This window comes from Aulonocara stuartgranti (genome assembly GCF_965226115.1).
Source record: "Aulonocara stuartgranti genome assembly, chromosome: 2".
Classification (NCBI taxonomy): Eukaryota; Metazoa; Chordata; class Actinopteri; order Cichliformes; family Cichlidae; genus Aulonocara; species Aulonocara stuartgranti.
Genome location: NC_138940.1, coordinates 13901720 through 13924095, shown reverse-complemented (window position 1 = coordinate 13924095; position 22376 = coordinate 13901720). Strand labels below are relative to the sequence as shown.

At 46.4% G+C, this 22376-nt stretch overlaps 2 protein-coding genes across 2 annotated transcripts in view; one reads left to right on the top strand and one right to left on the bottom strand.

Moving 5' to 3' along the window:
- LOC309717400 (histone H1-like) overlaps positions 1-5867 on the bottom strand; it is a 186606-nt gene extending 180739 nt beyond the window's left edge. Inside the window, exon 1 of the mRNA XM_082551941.1 lies at positions 5851-5867. The gene's annotated coding sequence lies outside the window, so the exon portion shown is untranslated. The remainder of the gene's footprint in view (positions 1-5850) is intronic.
- Positions 1-22376, top strand: part of LOC309717321 (uncharacterized protein) — a 113050-nt gene that overhangs the window by 71934 nt on the left and 18740 nt on the right. The gene's annotated exons all lie outside the window — the stretch shown is intronic.

The window sequence follows — 22376 nt, the reverse complement described above, 5'->3', positions numbered from 1 at the left end:
CAAAATGCATCGATGATGTCACAGAGACCAGGACTATCACTGTCCGGGCCAATCAGAAACCATGGCTCACAGGTCAGGTTTAAATGCTCCTGAGGTTGAAAAATGCAAGCCTTCAGAGCCGGGAATTAGGTGAGTCTAAGAACAGCAAGGGCAAACCTGTCACGTGGCATCAGCTACAGCAAAGCTTCAGCGACAGCAGAAATACTTGGAGGCAGTGGCAAGGAATACAAACCATCACAGACTACAAGCCCACTCTACAGACCGTGGTGACACAATCCCCAGACAGTGTGTGGAGATCCCTTTCCAAAATCAGTACACGCAAAGCTCCAGGTCCTGATAACATCCTTGGACAAGCACTGACGGACTATCCTGTGGAACTCACAAATGTCTTCACAGACATCTTTAACACATCACTAGGGTCAGGCCGTCGTTCCCACATGCCTCAAAGCCTCATCATTACTGTACCCAAGAAGTCATCTATCTCCTGCTTTAAGGACTACCGTCCTGTCAAACTCACCTCCATCATTATTAAGTTAAGTGCTTTGAACGGTTAGTCATGCATCAAATCAAATTATCGCTTTCCCCCAACCTGGATCCATTTCAGTTCGCATACCAGTCAAAACGCTCAACCGATGATGGAATTTCAACTGCCCCTCACTCAGCCCTCACACATCTGAACACTAGAGACTCATATGTCAGAGTGCTGTTCATAGACTTCAGTTCAGCATTCAACACCATCATTCCCCAGCAACTCATTCACAAACTGGATCTGCTGGTGATCAGCACCTTGCTGTATAACGGGCTGCTAGATTTCTTGACAGGAAGACAGCAGACAGTACGGGTCGACAGCACGGAATACGGGGGCTCCCCAAGGATGTGTGTTGAGCTCCCTTCTCTTCACTCTGCTGACCCACGACGAGATCTACTACAGGGGTGAAGTTAACCATCTGCCAGAGTGGTACAGCAACAACAACCTGTCCCTGAATGTGGAGAAGACCAACAGCGACTCTACTTCCTCTGCAAACTGAGAAGCACAAGAGATTCAACCCCCATTATGAGCACCTTTTACAGAGGAACAGTTGAGAGTATCCTCACCAGCTGCATCACTGTGTGGTATGACTCCTGCATTCTGCAGGAAAAAATGACAACGGGTAGTGAGAGCAGCCGAGAGCATTGTGGGGACCTCTCTTGCCTCCCTCCCCAGGAGATCTACTGCACCTGCCTCATCTGGAAGGTCCTCTCTATTACAGGTGACTCCACTCATCCCTTCAACAGCGTTTTCAGTTTGCTGCCATCAGGAAGGATACTGAAGAGCCTCCGGGCCAGAACCAGCAGACTGAGAGACAGCTTCGTCCATTGGGCTGTCAGGATGCTGACCATCTCTGAATCGAGAAGGGGGGCCCAAGGGTACATCTTTTGCCATCTTACAATGCTGTGATTGTAGCCATTCCCCCCTTTCTGTGAATGGTACTCATGGCCATTGATCAGTAGGCTTTGATTAGTTGTCATTGATCAATGGTCATAAGAATTTGCATACTAACAATCATGGAACTAACCCCCCAGCACATTGTTCATTCAGTGGCGCTAGTTTCCTTCACTATGCAAATGTACTGTTTATAAGGTTGGGGAAACCTGCAGTCAGCTGAGACTGAAGAAGTCACTTGGATGAGTGACGAAACATTTCTCCAACTGAAAATGTCCAGATGAACAGAGTCAACCTTTTGGGATTTACTTACCTGGATGATTAAGCACGCATCAAGACGTTATTTTATTAAAAATTTTAAAATGTTAGCAGCACAAACAAACATTTTTGCAGCACAAACCAGCACAAACGTTTGAGATCAATTTTGTTTGATTCCATTAATATGGGGGGGCTGGTTGACCTCTAGAAATTTTTATTAATATCTTTAAAATAATAGCGGCACAAACAAAAATTTCTGCAGCACAAACCAGCACAAACGTATCACAAACGTTTGATACCACTTTTGTTGGATTTGGGTAATGTGGGGGGGGGGGCTGGTTGACCTCTGATGACCTCTAGAAATTTTTATTAATATCTTTAAAATGATAGCAGCACAAACGAAAATTTTGGCAGCACAAACCAGCACAAACGTAGCACAAACGTTTGATACCACTTTTGTTGGATTTGGGTAATGAGGGGGGGCTGGTTGACCTCTGATGACCTCTAGAAATTTTTATTAATATCTTTAAAATAATAGCAGCACAAACGAAAATTTTTGCAGCACAAACCAGCACAAACGTAGCACAAACGTTTGACATCAATTTTGTTTGATTTGGGTAATGTGGGGGGGCTGGTTGACCTTTTGACCTTTACATTTTCATTAATATCTTTAAAACAGAAGTAGCACAAACGAAAATTTTAGCAGCACAAACCAGCACAAACGTAGCACAGTTGATTGACACCCATTTAGTTTGATTTAATTAATGTGGGGGGGCTGGTTGACCTCTGATGACCTCTAGAAATTTTTATTAATATCTTCAAATCAAATCAAATCAAATCACTTTTTATTGTCACATCACATGTGCAGGCACACTGGCACAGCACATGCGAGTGAAATTCTTGTGTGCGAGCCCCACAAGCAACAGAGATGTGCAAACACAACAACACAAACGAGCAAAATACAAGAATGGCCAACCTGAAACTAATAAATATATGTACAATATATAATAGTGTATGCATTTCTGGATGTGTATACTAAATATTTTCCTACGTGTGTGTGTGTGTGTGTGTGTGTGTGTGTGTATACACATTTTTACAAATTAAATAGTAAAAAAATAAAATAAAATAATAATAATAATAATAATAAAATATATAAAATATACAGAGTTGAATATGTGCAAAACAAGTGGCATTTATATACAGTGTGGAGTGCATAATGTTGAAGTTCCAGTAGTGAAGCTGAGGTGTCTATGACGTGTTCAGCAGTCTGATGGCCTGATGGAAAAAGCTGTCTCTCAGTCTGCTGGTACGGGACCGGATGCTGCAGAACCTCCTTCCTGATGGAAGCAGTCTGAACAGTTTATGGCTGGGGTGACTGGAGTCCTTGATGATCCTCCCCGCTTTCCTCAGGCACCGCTTCCTGTAGATGTCTTGGAGGGAGGGAAGCTCACCTCCAATTATCCGTTCAGAGCACCGCACTACTCGCTGGAGAGCTTTGCAGTTGTAGGCGGTGCTGTTGCCATACCAGGTGGTGATGCATCCAGTGAGGATGCTCTCAATGGCACAGCGATAGAAGGTCCTGAGGATGCGGGGGCTCATGCCGAATCTTTTCAGTCTCCTGAGAAAGAAGAGGCGCTGCTGCGCCTTCTTCACTGTTTTGTTTGTGTGTACTGACCACGTAAGATCCTCAGCCAGGTGTACGCCAAGGAACCGGAAGCTGCTCACTCTCTCCACAGCAGCGCCGTTGATGGTGATGGGGGTGTGTACTTCTCTGCACCTCCGGAAGTCCACTATCAACTCCTTTGTCTTTGCGACGTTGAGGGTGAGATGGTTGTCTTGACACCAGTGGGTCAGGGCGCTGACCTCCTCCCTGTAAGCCGTCTCATCACCGTTGGTGATAAGACCCACCACTGTAGTGTCGTCCGCAAACTTCACAATGATGTTGGAGCTGTTAGTGGCTGTGCAGTCGTAGGTGTAGAGTGAGTACAGGAGAGGGCTCAGTACACACCCCTGTGGAGCACCAGTGTTCAGTGTGATGGGGGATGAGGTGATGCTGCCCAGTCTGACCACCTGGCGTCTGTCAGACAGGAAGCTAAGGATCCAGCTGCAGAGGGAGCTGCTCAGTCCTAGATCCTGCAGTTTCCTGTCCAGCTTCGAGGGAACGATGGTATTGAATGCTGAGCTGTAATCTACAAACAGCATCCTCACATACGTGTCTCTCTTCTCCAGGTGTGACAGGGCAGTGTGTAGTGTCAGGGCTATGGCATCATCAGTGGACCTGTTGTGGCGGTATGCAAACTGTAGAGGGTCCAGTGAGTCGGGTAGTGCAGAGCAGATGAAGTCCCTGACCAGCTTCTCGAAGCATTTGCTTACGATGGGGGTCAGGGCTACAGGTCGCCAGTCGTTCAATGAGGAGATGGTGGAGGATTTGGGTACAGGGACGATGGTGGCCATTTTGAAGCAGGCTGGGACTACAGACAGAGAGAGGGAAAGGTTGAAGATGTGCGTGAGCACTCCAGCCAGCTGAGCCGCGCATGACCTGAGGACGCGGCCGGGAATCCCGTCCGGACCAGTAGCTTTGCGTGCGTTCACCTTCCTGAAGCACTTCCGCACATCCTCCTCAGACACAGTGTGCGCACTGACGTCATCCGCGGTGCGCACACTGTCCGGTCTCATGGTGTTCGCTGTGTCGAATCTAGCGTAGAATACATTTAGATCCTCACACAGAGAGGCCGTGGTCTGCGGTGTGCTGGTTTTCCCTCTAAAGTCTGTGATCGTGTTTAGTCCCTGCCACATACTCCGAGGGTTGTCAAACTGTTGTTCCACCCTGTCCCTGTACTCACGTTTGGCTGCTTTGATCGTCTTCCGGAGTTGGTAATGTGCGTGTTGGTAGTCCGATGTGTTCGCGGAGGCAAAGGCGGTGTTCCGTGCCGCCAGTGCCGCGCGAACATCTCCGTTAATCCAGGGTTTTTGATTTGGGAAGGATTTGACTGTTCTGGATGGGACGACATCTTCCACGCATTTCCTCATAAATCCACAGACTGAGTCTGTGTATTCATCAATGTCTCTGGCGGCCACGTGAAACATTTCCCAGTCCGTGTGATCAAAACAGTCCCGCAGCGCAGACTCCGATTGGTCCGTCCAACAGTGCACCGCCCTCCGGGTTGGAGCTTCCTGTTTCAGCTTCTGCCTGTAGGCGGGCAGGAGCAGGATGGAGCAGTGATCTGATTGGCCAAATGGGGCGCGGGGGAGGGCTTTGTACGCATCCCGGAAAGAGGTGTAACAGTGGTCGAGTTGCCGGTTTCCACGTGTGTTGAAAAGGATGTGTTGATGGAGTTTTGGTGAGACTTTCTTCAGGTTTCCCTTATTAAAGTCTCCGGCTGTGATAAACGCTGCCTCTGGGTGTGCGGTTTCCTCGCTGCTGATCGCGCTGTACAGTTCCCTGAGTGCACGGTCAGTGTCGGCTTGTGGGGGAATGTAAACAGCCGTAATAATCACTGCTGTAAATTCCCTCGGTAGCCAGAATGGCCGGCACTTAATCATCAGGTACTCCAGGTCCGGTGAGCAGAAGGATTTGACCGGGTGCACGTTCGCATAATCACACCAGCTGTTGTTGATCATGAAACACACACCACCGCCTCTGCTTTTCCCAGTAAGATCCTGTGACCTGTCCGCGCGGTGCACAGAGAACCCCGGCAGTTGTATTGCGGAGTCCGGTACTTTGTCCGATAGCCAGGTTTCTGTGAGGCAGATCACGCAGCAGTCCCGCATCTCTCGCTGGAATGAGATCCGTGCCCGAAGCTCGCACAGCTTGTTCTCCAGAGACTGCATATTAGCCAGTAATAAACTGGGTAACGGTGGTCTGTAAGTGCGCCGTCTCAGTCGAACCAGAACGCCAGATTTTCTCCCTCTGCGTCGGCGTTTGCGGCCTCCAGGGCCAGAGAACAAAGGCATCTCAGGTGAGATGAATGGGGGGTCTGCAAACGGAGCGTCCGTGTTGCAAAACTTGAACTCCGGAAAGTTATAAGAAAGACCGTCTTTTATGTCCAGTAAGGTTTGTCGGTCGTACACAAGGAGACAAGTGCTGCTCGTGAAAAAATAAAGGAAAAGTAAAATTAAACACAGAAGAAAGCCGTTGCTTGGGGGAGCTCGCGACGAGGCTGCCATACTCGGCGCCATCTTGCTCTTTAAAATGATAGTAGCACAAACGAAAATTTTTGCAGCACAAACCAGCACAAACGTAGCACAAACGTTTGATACCACTTTTGTTGGATTTGAAGAAGGTGGGGGGGCCAACTTCACTCACATAGTATGAGCGTGCAGCGTTTAAAGCGTGGAAGTACTGACCTTACTTTGAGTTTGATTCCATAAAAAGTGACAAAAACATTAGCGTCCGCTGTGCGTGGGAAGAAAACTTATTTTTCCATCCATCCATTCGCTTCTGCTTATCCTTTCCAGGGTCGCGGGGGGCGCTGGAGCCTATCCCAGCTGTCATGGGGCGAGAGGCGGGGTACACCCTGGACAGGTCGCCAGTCTGTCGCAGGGCCAACACACAGGGACAGACAACCATTCGCTCTCACATTCACTCGCACATTCACACCTAGTGGCAATTTGGATTATCCAATTAACCTATCCCCACAAGTTGCATGTCTTTGGACGGTGGGAGGAAGCCGGAGTACCCGGAGAGAACCCACGCAAACACGGGGACAACATGCAAACTCCACACAGAAAGACCCCGGCCTGATGGTGGAATTGAACTGGGCTGAAAGATCTATCGCTTTATCACCTATTCAGGTTGTAAATCGTGTTTTTCAAAAGTAACTAAGTAACTAAGTAATTAATTACTTTTGAAAATAAGTAATCAGTAAAGTAACTGGATTACTTTTGGGGGGAAGTAATCAGTAATTAGTTACTGATTACTTTTTTCAAGTAACTTGACCAACACTGGTCATATGTTGCTTTAGGGCACAGGTGTCGAACTACAGGCCTCGAGGGCCACTGTTCTGCTGGTTTTAAATGTGTCCTTGATCCAACACAGCTGATTTAAATGGCTAAATGACATCCTCAACATGTCTTGAAGTTCTCCAGAGGCCTGGTAATATACTAATTATTTGATTCAGGTGTGTTGACCCAGGGTGTCATCTAAAACCTGCAGGACACTGGCCCTCGAGGCCTGGAATTCGACACCCCTGCTTTTGGGTTTCAACTTTTGCTTTAGGGCAACACACCCTCTCAGTAGCACCACTTGAAACTTCCAGAAAAGTGGGTACCAACCAGAGGCATTATTGCTGTCTTTTCAATTCAATTCAGTTCAACTTTATTTATACAGCACCAAATCACAACAACAGTCACCTTAAGGTGCGTTATATTGTAAGGTAGACCCTACATAATCAGTGTTGGGAAGGTTACTTTTAAAATGTATTCCACTACAGATTACAGAATACATGCCCCAAAATGTATTTTGTGACGTATTCCGTTAAGTTACTCAATAAGAGTAAACTATTCTGAATACTTTGGATTACTTCAGAAACAGAATCAGAATACTTTATTAATCCCAAAGGAAATTAGGGTTACAGCAGGCAGCACGCTAATGGCGCATGCGCACTTACAAAGGAACCTTCTGACCAACTTAATATATTATCAAGCTTCAAATTCAAATTTATTTGTCACGTACACAGTCATACACAGTACGATATGCAGTGATATGCTTAGACAACTGATCGTGACCTAAAGAAAAAAAAAGGAAAGGGCTATGAATAAGATAGGAAATAAATATGAAAAATTAAAAAGGGTAAATTTAACTACGGAGGAATAAAATATAAAAAAAAAATTGGCTGCTGGATTCACTTCACCCACTCCTACAGGACTTCATCCTCAACACGCTTCACCTTAACCCCCCAACTGGGACAGCTGACCTGTCTGGCTTACCGGAAGATTCTCTCCCCAGTCCACCAGAGGACTCTCAGTCGGACAAAATGCTGCCCGATCAGTTGGCTTCTCCCTCCTTCCGGGCTAAACCCCTAACCATCCTTCGCTCGCCAAGCAAGCTCTCGGGGTCAGTGAGAGTGACTGTTTCATGTACATGCAGCCCCCCAGTGGCCAGCTCACACCAGCCCAGGCTTTTTACAAAGCACTGGGAATCATCCTCATTCCACCCAGCCCATCCACCCCACAGCAGGAGCAGCCACTTCAGAGCTGCCTCATATCACCGCCCGCTTCCCCTGCCGCTCTCGCCCCTTCTCCCAGGCGGAAGCAACGTCCACGCGGCCGTCAGTTACCGGCAGATTCTGTGAGTCAGGAACGCAGTGTTTTTTCTGCTCCATCTGAGCCTGCATTCATGAACACTGTCAGTTATTCCTGAGTCTAGTAATTCAATGCCAGTTAACTCAGGGTTATTCAAATGTGAAAAGAGTAATTCAGAAACAGTTAATTCTTTGTCAGATACTCCAAGGTCCGTTAACACCTGCTCTGAGGATTTAAAGGACTGCTTTCATTCTGCCTCTTCCAAGTCCTGTGTTATGCTAACCAGGGCTTTTAATCTGAAAGTTGAAAATAAGGAACACTATCTACTGGAAGCTCAGTTAGCCGCCCGGCCAGAAGCTCAGTTACAGTCACAGCCAGACTTACTGCAGACTATGTTGCAATCCATAGCCCAGTCAATAGCCCAGTTGGCAGAAGAATCATCAGCCTTATCATCCGGTCAGTCTCCCACTCCACCACCGTTGTCATCACAACGATTATGTCAGTCACCCTCAGTTCAGCCTCCTGTTCAGCAGCCACTAGCCCTGCATCCTGTGTCAGTTGCTCCACCTGTAAAACAATACAAGTCAATTCAACCCGAAAGACACTGTTCCTCGCCCATCCATTCCAAGCAGAGAGACAAATCTAATAATAATGTAATCATCCCTCAACAGCTGACCAGTTCTGAGACTGTGATGCACTCCAGGGCCCCCCCAGCGGCTGGGTTTCAGCCCCCAGCAGACTCTGGACCCCTGGAGGTTAAGAAGCCAGCTGAGGACCGCACCCGGCTGTCGCTGCCTGAGCAGAGTCGATGCTCTGTGCAGCTGCAGCCTGCTATGTGTTTGCCAGAAGCCACCATGCCTGCTGGTTCTGATCTGTTCCTGCCAGAGGCCACCGTGCCTGCTGGTTCTGATCTGTCCCTGCCAGAGGCCCGTGTGCCTGCTGGTTCTGATCTGTTCCTGCCAGAGGTCCCCGCACCTGCTGGTTTTGTCCTGTGTGTTCCAGGGGCCCCTGTGCCCACTGGTCCTGAGACTGTTCTCGCTGGAGGGCCCGAGGAGCCCGTCTAGCCTTTTGCATCGTCAGCTGGAGGGCCCGAGGAGCCCGTCCAGCCTCCTTCCTCGTCAGCTGGGGGGCCTGAGGAGCTCGTCCAGCCTCCTGCCTCATCAGCTGGGGGGCCCGAGGAGCCCGTCCAGCCACCAGCTGCTCCACCAGCAGCCTCATTCACGCTTGCAGCAGCAGTTTCATCCATGCCGCCGCCTGCTGCAGTGCCACCGTCTCCAGCTTCCATGCCGCCGCCAGCTGCAGCCTCCGTGTCTTCATCCTCGTCAGCTGCATCCTCGTCGTCTGGCCCGGCCTCTGCTGCATCCTACATGCCGTCGCCTGGTCCAGCCTCAGCATCACCCACGCCTGGTCCGGCTCCGGCTTCATCCTCGCCTGGTCCAGCTTCAGCATCACCCACGCCGTCGCCTGGTCCAGATTCAGCATCCTCAGCGTCGCCTGGTCCAGATTCAGCATCATCAGCGTCGCCTGCAGCAGTCTCTTCATCAGCATCATCAACGTCGCCTGGTCCAGCCTCTGCCTCAGCTTCGCCTGGTCCAGCCTCTGCCTCAGCTTCAGCTTCGCCTGGTCCAGCCTCTGCCTCAGCTTCAGCTTCGCCTGGTCCAGCCTCTGCTTCAGCTTCATCCGCTTCGCCTGGTCCTGCCTCCGCATCCGCTTCAGCCTCGCCTGGTCCTGCCTCCGCATCCGCTTCAGCCTCGCCTGGTCCAGCCACTGCTTCACTCTCGTCTGGTCCAGCCTCCGCTTCATCCTCATCTGGTCCAGCTCCTGCGTCTTCATCCTCGTCTGGTCCAGCTCCCGCATCACCTACAGCGTCGCCTGCAGTGGCCTCCTCTTCAGCTTCACCAGCTTCGTTTGGCCCAGCCTCTGCATCAGCTTCGTCTTCGCCTGGTCCAGCTTCAGCCTCGCCTGATTCAGCCTCCGCATTCGCTTCAGCGTCGCCTGGCCCAGCTTCGGCTTCAGCCTCTGCCTCGTCTGGTCCAACCTTCGCTTCGCCTGGTGCTGCAGGGGCCACGCAGCCTTCAGGTCCCCTACTACCACCTCCACATCGTCGGTCATCTGGGAGGCCGCTTGTTGGGCATCTTCGCCACAGTGGACGCCCTCCTGAACGCCGCCACTGCCTTCCGCGTGGCCGGCCTCCGGACTTGAATTGCTGCCGCCATTGCCGTCCACACGGTCGGCTCCCAGAACTGTTTCTGCACCACTGCCTTCTGCGTGGCCGGCCCCCGGACCTGCCCCGCTGCCGCTGCCATTCGCATGGTCGGCCTCCGAAACTGAATTGTTTTGGCCTCCTGCGCTGTCGGCCTCCGGGTCGGCCCCCTGAACTTGACCATCTGGGCCTTTTTGGACTCTGTCCCTCCGTCCTGGGCCCCCTCCGCCCGCCCTGGTCGGGTCGTTTTCTGTTTTGTTTTGGTCGGTTTTTGTGTTTCTGCTGGGCTGTCTGGTGCCAGCCCTTGAGGGGGGGGTACTGTCATGGTCCTGGGTCGGTGACCCAGCGCTTTTAGTTTATTATCATTTTCTAGTTTATTATGATGATGATTATTATTGTTTGAGTTCTATGTGTTATATTCGGTCTGCCTTTGAGTCTGTGTCTCTGTCTGTCTATGGTGTCACCCCATCTGTTTGTGAAGCTGTCTGTTTAGATCTGTCTTGTTTGGTTCCCCGTGTCTGAGTTTCCTGTTTTATTGTGAAGGTCTCTGTCTGATGTGTGTTCAGTTTACATTTCCCTTGTCCCGTCAGCTCTGATTTCTCCAAGCTGTGTTGCCCTCTTGTCTCTCATCCCCTGATTACTGGTGTGTGTATTTAAGCCCTGTGTGTTTTCCTGCCTGTTGCCGGTTCGTCTGTATTACTCCGTGTCAGTCTGTGTTACCCTGTGTTCCACGGTGTCCTGTTCCTCGTCTGCGTCTCTCTGCTTCTCATCCCATTGTCGTATGCTCCCAGGTCTGTTATTTTTTAGTTCTCCCAGTTTAGGTGTCTTCCATTATTTGTTATGCCTCACTGCTTGTTTGCCACTACACCTCTGTAAATAAACCTCACCAGCATCTCATCCACTGCCTGCATCTTGGGTCCTTCTTCCAACTCCACACAGCCCGCCTCAGCAGCCGTGACAACCGTAGTGACCTCTGGCTAATACATTGGGTTCTGTGTCGGGCTCGTAGCCGAAAACTAGCTTTACTTTGTTGTCTGGGTCAACTTTGCTAGCGAGAGACAGAAAGAAGCGTTGAAAAGCTGCTCTAGTTTTGGAGAAAAACACGAACACAGTGTACAGTCGAGTCTTAATAGCTTACTTACTTAGCTACACTGCCCATGAGGCTACATTCTTTAGGGCTACGCCTGTAACACTTTGTCTATTACCTTCATATTAAATAATTTTTTGAACAATAATTTTTAAAAAGAGATTGAGACACAGACATTAGAGCCTTTTAATGCGTGTTTTGTTTGGGTTTACACCGGCGTGGAATTATCAAAAAAAGAGAGGGCATAGCCTAACATATGAGACAGGAAAAGACTGCCGTGTAATCCCTTTATTTCAACAAATTAACTGTATTCTGGATACAACCTTTTTAAACAGTAACTGTAATGAAATAAAGTTACTCGTATTTTGTATTTTAAATGCGTAACACCGGTACATGTATTCCACTACTCCCCAACACTGACAATAATATATACAGAGAAAAACACAACAATCATATGACCCCCTATAAGCAAGCACTTTGGCGACAGTGGGAAGGAAAAACTCCCTTTTGACAGGACGAAACCTCCAGCAGAACCAGGCTCAGGGAGGGGCGGGGTCATCTGCCGTGACCAGATGGGGAGAGAGAAGGAAGACAGGACAAAAGACATGCTGTGGAAGAGGGCCAGAGATTAATAACACGTATAATTCAATGCAGAGAGGTCTATTAATACATAGTGAGTGAGAAAGGTTTTCATGGTTGACCTGTTTATTAATGGATCAGGAAAATTACCCACAGAGTAAGTTGTTTAGTGATATCATCTGATAGGCTCAATTGCTCATTTTCTGATAGTTCTCTTTTGGCAAAATTGTGGTGCTTTTGGATCTGGCAGTCACAGACCCAAAATAAGGGCCTTTGTTTTTAGTATTGTACTTGTGCTGTACAGTTTTGAGATGTTCTTATGCACAGGCATCTTATAATGTTGTCTTATCAGAACTTGCCACCTCTGTCTCACAATTACAGACAAGCTGGTGTTTGCAGGTTTTTACCCACAGCTGGTGTGTCAAGGCCACTAACCAAGTCTGCATAATTGTTGTTTGAGGGCAGACATTGGCACAAGTTCCAGGTTTATCAGCCAGGAAATTATTGTTAACTCTAACTGCCACTAAAACCATGTGTGTTACTGATACAGGCTTTGATGAAACAGTGTCATTTTGCACCTCCTGAATAATAATTGCTTGAAAGTTGTAGATCCATCTCCTCAAAGAGGGAATCTTTCTCCAGTTCAAAATCACAAGACAGTATACAAATTGTAAGGTTTGTGGCTCAAACCCCAGCTCCCATAGTACATGCCTCAAACTATGCCTATGCAAGATACTGAACCCTGATGTGCCAAATTTATGAATTTAGGTGAATGAGACTTGTAGTAGAAGTCGAATTAACTATAAAAGGTGCTATATATGTTCCAGTCTGTTTACGTGTCTGTAGAATAAAAAGACAAATGAGTGCAGTCTGTGTTTCACAGAATTCTGTCTATTATCTTGCTGGAGTGTTGTCAGCAAGGTAAGCAGAAAAACCACAGCCCTTTGTTGTACACAAACCAACCCTGGCCTGTCTCTTGTGAGTATGAAAGTGCTCTGTCATTTAACAATGCATGCTAGAAGCAACTCTTTCCCTTCTCTTTCTTAATCCCGTCATCTTCCACTTTTGAAGCACAGACCCGTGAGTTTACATTAAGTGATGAGTCCTCATCTTCATCGCCCCTGGAAAGTGTTCCTTCAGAAAAAAGAGAGTAGCTCTGAAAGGGCCATTATCTCTGTGTTGCCTGTCGTGCAGTCACGGCTGCCGCCATGTGTGGGCTAGCTGCTGTCTGTCTGCATCTGCTGCCCTGTTTATCTCTGCTGGCCTGCTCAAGGGATTGCTTGTCAAGCTGATGGGCCATGTGGACATGCCTGGCTCAGCTGGTGCATTTGGCACTGCTGCTGTAAACACTGACTGCTGGGCTCTTGTCCCTTCGCTGTCATAGAAAATTAAAGGCTGGGTGCAGTGTGATATTATGTGCCTGAGCAATACACTTCAGTTTAAAGACCTATCCAAAGCTTAATTTAAAACATTGTCCTCATTTCATTTATTTGACCTCTTTTTAACCAGGCATATGTTATCTTCTGTGCAGGCAGAGCCACCACTGGCAACTTAACAGCAGGAACAATCCCAGCATTACAGCCACCACTAAAGGGCCCCTGGGTAGATTATTTCCAAACTTGAAATGCAATAACTGAATACAATGCAAACAATGTTAATAGATCTAATCCAAAAAATAATTAAACCAACACAGTAAGAGAACAATAAAACTAGCTACAGCACGATGCTTCTATTAACTGGCATCTTGAAATATTAACGATTAAGTGAAAGGCCAAACCTTGTGTAAGTGCCATGATTTTAAATGTAATATCTTAAGACCTCATAATTAAAATATTAAAGGTATTCAAAGAAACACAATAGAACACAAAAACATCCTTTATGCAGATGATGTTTTTTTACTTCAAGAGCTGTCCTTTTTAGAATGTTTCTCAATTCCTTATTAATGCAACCTGATATCACACTATCCCCATTACACAGACAATATTAAATATCTCAGGAATAATATTAATATCCAAGCTGTCATAGTTATTTTGCCTAAATTTCACTCCAATATTAAAAGCAGTACAAGATGAGTTAATTACTTGGTTGAACTTCCCTGTATCAATTTACAAACGAATTGCAGTAATCAGATCATCTGTCTTACCCTAAATCAATTATTTTTCACCGAGGCAAGTTTTCCAAATACGACCTCGTATAAATCCCTTAATTCTGCCCTGTCAAAAACATACCTCAAAATTTTAAACTTGAAATATTGCAAAATACATAACTAAATGGCTCAATCATTCTCAATCCGTCACCTCCTGGTTAATTGCAGAACCAGCTCTTTCAAAGGATATACAGTTAACAGATCTGTCTTGTATTAGTCAATCAAAAAACATCAGTGTTCCCAGTTCATATAAACTCTGACACCTTGGAGAAAAGCAGTTCAAATCACCAACTCAACAGTTACATCACACTGCAGTCAGCAATCTGGAACAACAAAAACACTATAATCAACAAAAGTGCATTCAGTTTCACAAAATGAAAAGACAGAGGTATCACTCTTCTTCTGCATTCATTTAAGGATGATGCTTTCATTAATTCTGAACATTTAATGCAAAATTGGCACTGGAAATCCTTAATTTCTGGAATATTTGCAAATAAAAATCAGCAATAAAAAACTATCACGTCATTGTCTAAACTCCTGTTAAATTTAATATTTCAGCTACAGTTGTGAATATTCTGAAACTTACAATACCAAGTAAAATCATATCAAAATTACAGAAACCTTTTTTTCTCTCTCTCTTTAAAAATGGACACACACACAACACACTACCCTAGGTGACAAACTGCATCAATTGCAATTAAGTAAATTAAATAAATGTACATACTGCTCTCAGAGCACCCTGGCACTTGTCTGCATGCCATTTGGCATTGCACCCTTGGTAGACACCTTTGAATCCAAATTACAGATCACTTTTTACACTTATTGTGCTGCCACATTATGCTGTCCCCAAAATCTGCATCTCAGGCGACTTTTTATCTGAGGAATTACAAGGTCCATCTGCTTACAGTTTTATCACCAAGAAGGTCATCTTTATGAATTTGAAATCAGTTCAATCAGTCCTGAGAGCAATTCTTGGTTAGAAAAACCACAGTTGTTATATGCCATAGTGAACGAACTCTGTATAACCCCTGTACCTTAAGAGTTGAACACTATGTGACCTTGGGGAAACCTTAGATGTTGTATGCCTTACATGTTGGCTCTAGCACAGAAGACTCAACTTGAAGGGAGAGTGTCTGATAGCCAAAAGAGAGAATATACAGTGAAGTACGCTGAACATACTGGGAGTAACCCAGCCCGGATGGGAGGTGTTGTGTGTGCCTGATATGTGAAAAGGGATTCACAATGTAATGAGCACATTAATGCTCACAATGCAATGACACTTACAACCAAGATTCAAAGGCAAGGCTGTACGAGCTGGTCTCATTCTTTATTAAATGCTAAGGGTAACTTTCTAAATCTCAATCTGAAAAATCTGATCAGGAAGTCAGTCCATAGTTCCTCTACTTACCTTTGACCAAACAAGTTGCTGGCAGGTGGCACTAGATATGCAAAATATTTGGGAACAGATCCTACACTGTTGCACAGCAAAGGGAAAGCAAAAGTAGGTTTGATCAGCCAAAACATTAAAACCATCTGTATAATAATTATGTTGGTCTCCCTTAAGCCACAGCTCTGGCATTGTGGCCCTTTGGTTCCACAGCTCATCAATCATATTAACCAGAGACGTCACATTCCCCATGATGGCAAATGGAGTGGAGGGTTTAATGTTCTTCCTCCTGCTTTGACTTTCATTCTGGCTAAGACCCCTCCCATCAACACCAAGACAATAAGTATCAATTTCATTACAATAAAAATAATTATGTGGAAGGCATTTGTAATAGATTTTACAGTTATACAACCATGTTTATGGCACTTTGATTCCATTTATCACACAAACATGGGAGCAAACAGAGACACACCAATAATCCTGTTTAGCTCTGCTTAACTTAGGTGGGACTCTACAGGTCCATACTACAGAACTCACCAACCTTCCTGCAGCTTACCAACACATACTCAGAAGCACAAACCCAGTCTTGTAATTCTGGATGTATACTTGGACTCATCATAAGCATAATATAGCCACTGTGGCATCACCCATCAATTAGTGAGATTGTCCTTGATCTGAGTGACTGGATATGATGACCAAAGCAAGGATTCTGACTGACAAACCGAGCTAGTGTGTTACTCTTGAGGTAGGCCCACCAAACCTATACATTGCGTTACCATCCTTTTTTATTCTTTTGGGGCTGTAATTTACAAGATAAACATTGGGCATGCTATCTTCTTGATGAATGCTCAATCATCCAGGTAAGTAAATCCCCCAAAGTTGATTCTGTTCATCTGGATGTAGCGTTTTCAGTGGGAGCTGACTGCAGGTTTTCCAAATCTTATAAACAGTACATTTGCATAATGACTGAAACTAGCACCACTGAAGGAACAATGGGCTGGGAGGTCAGTTTCTTCATCATAATTATGCAAATTCCCATGACCATTGATCAACAACCACTGATCAAAGACCACTGATCAAAGACCACTGATCAATGGCCATGAGTACCATTCACAGAGAGTTGGGGAATTGCTGCAATCACAGCATTGTAAGATGGTGACAGATATACCCTTAGGCCCCATCCTCGATTCAGAGATGGCCTTTCCCTTTTCGCGTAAATGACCTCCTTGTCTCCTTGGGGAAACCTGCAGTATGCTGAGACTGAAGAAGTCACTTGGATGAGTGATGAAACGTTTCTCCCACTGAAAACGCTACTTCCAGATGAACAGAATCAACTTTTGGGGATCGTGCATGCTACATCAGCTTTGAAAAAGACCTAAAACTTTGATCGTAAACTCATGGGGAAAATGCTGAACTGTAAATCAAGGGAGTAGAGGGTTATTTTTTCCATAAACTTCCACGCAACCTAGCATCTTTTTGCAACCAGTCACCCTCTGCTAACCATAAGAAAGAATGCAGCTCTAAGGAACTTCCAAACCGACTTGCCTCTTCACACCTGGAAGCTATTTCAATCTTTTATAAAGAGTCCGTAAAACAGACACACACACATACACAGGGCTACAAAATGGCTTCTTTTGAGAGTACACATAGGCTTTCTCCCACTTCTCCACTGAAAATAAGTTAATGAACATGTATGCCAGACTTCTGTGTGGTTTTCAGGTGGTTTATCTAACACTGAAATTCACAGTAGCTCAAAACGTGAGAAGGGTTTCTAGAGAGCAGAACACAGGAAAAAAAATTTTAAAAAGCAACTCTGACATTTCTCTACACTTTGCAACCCTTCAGACCTGCAGCATCGCTGCCACTCCACCACTGAGAGGACATAACATCAGCAAAAGGCAACAGCAGTTAAAGTGCACTGCTCCAGAATCTCATGTTTGTTTTCTTTAAATCAGGTCAAAGCTTTCTTTTTTGCTTAATGTTTGTGTGTGGGCTCATATGCTAAACTACATATAGTGGGTCCTACAGCAGATAAACCATCCAAAATTCTGAGAATGGCAACATTACAAAAAAGAGTGTTTTCGATATCTCTCTGACCATGAAATGATCGTGTAAGGAGTGGAGTGCTAGAAAAAGATCACGAGAGATTGAAGAGATTTGTTTTCCACAGTACACCACTGATGTAAACTGCTGAAGTCAGATTGTTTGTTTCTGTTTAATCCTTTAAACCCACTTCAGAACACACGAGTATTGTGTTACGATTCGGGGTTGGCAGTGTACTGTTTTAGGCGTGACTGTGATGTGTTTCCCTGCATTATTTTGAAAGTCTGTTTTATATCAGTGTGTTCTGTTTACGTTTCCCTGTCTCGTCAGTTCTGAGTTGCCCCAACTGTGTTTTCCTCCTGTTGTCCATTTCCCTGATTGCTCCCTCTAGGTATTTAAGCCCTGTGTTTCCGTTTGTCATGTCGATCTTCCCCCCGGTTGTATTTGTTTGGTGTTGGATGTAATTAGATGGCCTATTTTGCTTTGATGAAAGTCTGTGTCAATACTTTCGTTTTTTTGGGATTTTTTTGGAGACCCGTGTTAGTCTTTTTTGTTGGCTCGCCCTCCTCAAGAGCGGTGAGTGTGGGGGCATATTTCCCTTATTTCTATTTTTCCTGTGTTGCACGCCGGTTGCCTAGGCCGGGGTGTAACAATTGTATTCAAGTATTCGGCCAAATGCTGTGTTGCAAACGATCTGTCAACAGGTCAATACAAGCTGCACACTAAAGAGAAGCAGCACACACACTAAAGAGAGCACACACCCACACATACAAAAAAGTTTAAAATGTTGATGTAGTATACAAGACTATCCATATAAAAGCAACCACAGAAATTTGCTGTTATATATAGGAAGATTTCAGTGGAGACAGTGGAGATTATTGTGGACTTCAGGAAGCACACAGCCCCACTCCCCCCCATCATCTCTGTGGACTCATTTCGCTTCCTGGGTACCACCATCACCCAGGACCTGAAGTGGGAGCCCACCATCACCTCCGTCATCAAGAAAGCCCAGCAGAGGATGTACTTCCTGAGGCAGCTGAAGAAATTCAACCTGCCAACACGGACGATGATGCAATTCTACACCACAATCATCGAGTCCATCCTCACCTCCTCCATCACCGTGTGGTACGCTGGAGCCACTATCAGGGACAAACAGAGACTGCAGCGTGTTGTGCGCTCTGCTGAGAAGGTGATTGGCTGTAGACTCCCATCTCTGCAGGACCTGTACACCTCCAGGACACTGCGGCGTGCAGCTCGGATCTCAGCTGACCCTTCTCACCCTGGATACAGTCTGTTTGACCTGCTCCCCTCAGGCAGGAGGCTCCGGTCCATTCGCACCAGAACCTCTCGCCATAAGAACAGTTTCTTCCCCTCTGTTGTTGGACACATGAACAATAACCGTATGACTGTTCCCACCACTAACACATGACCCTATGCTGTGTTCACTGCATCATTCCATGTTTTGGCACTGATCACCACCTGCACTCATGTATATATCTTTCCACGTAGCACTTTTAATTGTTATTCTTACTTTTATTTTTTCATGTCTATTTAAGCGCAATTTATGACAGTATGTTTGCACTGAAGCACCGCTGCAATTTCCTAATGTTGTAAACCTGCTCAACATTTGGCAATAAAACCCTTTCTGATTCTGATTCTGATTCTGATTTCACAGCGTCAGTATAAATACCATACTGACCATTGAATCAGCTTATACATGTGTGTGATATAATAACAAGTGGATACACTTGATTAAGCTCTTGATTAAGCTCTTGACATCCACCAGTTCAGCAATGACCAGTTAGGGTTACATTTACATCACAATTTATATAGCATTTTCAACATTTTGGCATACCCAAATGAGCACTTGATTTAAAAGGTAACATATTTTAGGTTCAAAAAGTGTATTTGTTTAGCATATTGGTGAAATACAGTGTACAACCCAGCCCTGACTCCAACCATAAATGGTTCCGGTGACCTTCTAGGCCTAAATGTTAGATGCTAACTTCTTTGTAGTTGAGCCAATAGTGAGTAGTTTCCATTATCCAAAAAGGTCTTAGACACCATGCATTTACAACATTACTCCAAACATCTATATAATTTGGACTGTGCTCTTTTAGACAGAGATCTTGGATTTTGTTCCTGGGATCTCCTGGAGCCAATCGCCTAGCTTGGGGGTCACTGCATCCAATAACCACTGGGTCCACTTCACCCTCCACATCTTCTGGAGCTCTCCTCTGAGCCCTTGGTACTTCTCCAGTTTCTCGTGTTCCTTCTTCCTGATGTTGCTGTAATTCAATATTGCTACATCTATCACTCTTCCTCTGCTTGTCAACCATTACTATGTCCGGTTGGTTAGCTACCATCATTTTGTCCGTCTGTATCTGGAAGTCTCACAGAATCTTAGCTTGGTCATTCTCCCCTACTCTAGGGGGCGTCTCCCATTTTGACCTTGGTACTTCATAGACCGTACTCAGCACAGATGTTTCTGTATACTATACCGGCCACTTGGTTATGGCATTCTATGTATGCCGTGCCTGCTAGCATCTTGCATCCCACTGTTATGTGCTGGATTGTCTCAGGGGCATCTTTACACAGCCTACACCTGGTGTGACAGACCCCAGCCTCTATGGATATTATGCTTAGAGCTTGTTCCTGTGCTGCCATGATTAGTGCTTCTGTGCTGTCTTTGAGTCCAGCTTCGTCCAGCCACTGGTAGGATTTCTGGATGTCAGTCACTTCCTCTATTTGGTAGTGGTACATGCCATGCTGGGGCATGTCGTTCCATGATGGTTCCTCTTCTTGCTCCTCTTTCTTGGGTTTCTGCTGTCTGAGCACGCGGTCGGTGGTGGCCATCTTTCTGATGTACACGTGGTTGTTCGTTGTCTCATCCTGGACTGTGGTACTAACCCTCACCAGTCCTCAACCTCCTTCCTTCAGCTTAGTGTACAGTCTAAGGGTGATGGATTTGGGGTGAAACCCTCCATACGTGGTGGACCCTGCTCTGGGAGGTTGCTGTGGTCTACTCTTAGATCTACTAGCCACTGAGCAATACTGGAAGATGATATGGGAGAAGGACGCAACACATAACGTCAATGCTCAGCCTTCGTGATGCTGTTCTCATATTGTTCTGCTGCCACTGAGAGTACACCTTGGATTGTTGTGTGGAGAACAGCTTCTCCTGCGTTCTATTTCTATCAAGCAACTGGCCAAGGCTGTGAGTCTTTGCTTGGCAGTTTCCAAGGCCTCAGATGTGGACAGCTTGCTGTACTTCTAGGCACTTTCTTCATTGCACCTTTCTGCAGCTCCAATAGTTGCTACCTTGATCTTGGTGTCTAGTTTCCTTCTCCATAGAGGGTACTGCTCTTTGTGGCTGTTCAACTTGTAGTCTAGCATCTCATTGATCACTGCTGCTGTGGTGTAGATCAGCTAGTAATGGTCGCAGTAGGTATTGTCCACAGTGCTGCATTCACATCATCTAATAGATCCCCCAGAGGGTACTTTACTTAGTCTTGGTAACCGGCTAGGAGGTTTCAAGCTTCACCAGGATACTATCTTTCAGCACCATTCTTCTCCCATTCAACAATCCTTCTTCCATTACACCTGGAGCCAGCAAATTTCGGGTGGGGTTGATGATAACCTGGGAGCCCATCCCGTAGCATTTATGTTGTACATTGTCAATCTCTACCTGTGAGAGCAGTTCCTTCTTCTGAATGTCAGAAGACTGAGCTACTAGTTGTTTCGCCATCAATCTAGATGCTGGGTGTGGAAGATTCCATAGGTCCCTCATCCTATTCATGTAGCATTCTAACAGCGCCCTATTTTTATCACTTGCCATTTTCCACTCATGCCTTCTTGCTCCTGTAGGCCACTTCTCATCAGTGTGTGCTGGCCTCTCAACACCTGACATGGACCTTGTTAATCCAGGCGACATCCGAGTCGATCCACACACACACACACACACATACATACATACACACATATATATATACACACACACACACACATATATATAAAACACCCAGCACGCCCCTGCGGGCGGTTTATCCTTCAAGCTCGGGTCCTCTACCAGAGGCCTGGGAGCTTGAGGGTCCTGCGCAGTATCTTAGCTGTTCCCAGGACTGCGCTCTTCTGGACAGAGATCTCCGATGTTGTTCCCGGGATCTGCTGGAGCCACTCGCCTAGCTTGGGAGTCACCGCACCTAGTGCTCCGATTACCACGGGGACCACCGTTACCTTCACCCTCCACATCCTCTCGAGCTCTTCTCTGAGCCCTTGGTATTTCTCCAGCTTCTCGTGTTCCTTCTTCCTGATATTGCTGTCATTCGGAACCGCTACATCGATCACTACGGCCGTCTTCTTCTGTTTGTCTACCACCACTATGTCCGGTTGGTTAGCCACCACCATTTTGTCCGTCTGTATCTGGAAGTCCCACAGGATCTTAGCTCGGTCATTCTCCACCACCCTTGGGGGCATCTCCCATTTTGACCTCGGGACTTCTAGGTTATACTCGGCACAGATGTTCCTGTACACTATGCCGGCCACTTGGTTATGGCGTTCCATGTATGCCTTGCCTGCTAGCATCTTGCACCCTGCTGTTATGTGCTGGATTGTCTCTGGGGCATCTTTACACAGCCTGCACCTGGGGTCTTGCCTGGTGTGATAGACCCCAGCCTCTATGGATCTTGTACTCAGAGCTTGTTCTTGTGCTGCCATGATTAGTGCCTCTGTGCTGTCTTTCAGTCCAGCTTTGTCCAGCCACTGGTAGGATTTCTGGATATCAGCCACCTCCTCTATCTGCCGGTGGTACATACCGTGCAGGGGCCTGTCCTTCCATGATGGTTCCTCGTCTCCCTCCTCTTTCTTGGGTTTCTGCTGCCTGAGGTATTCACTGAGCACTCGGTCAGTTGGGGCCATCTTCCCAATGTATTCTTGGATGTTCCTTGTCTCATCCTGGACTGTGGTGCTGACACTCACCAGTCCCCGGCCCCCTTCCTTCCGCTTAGC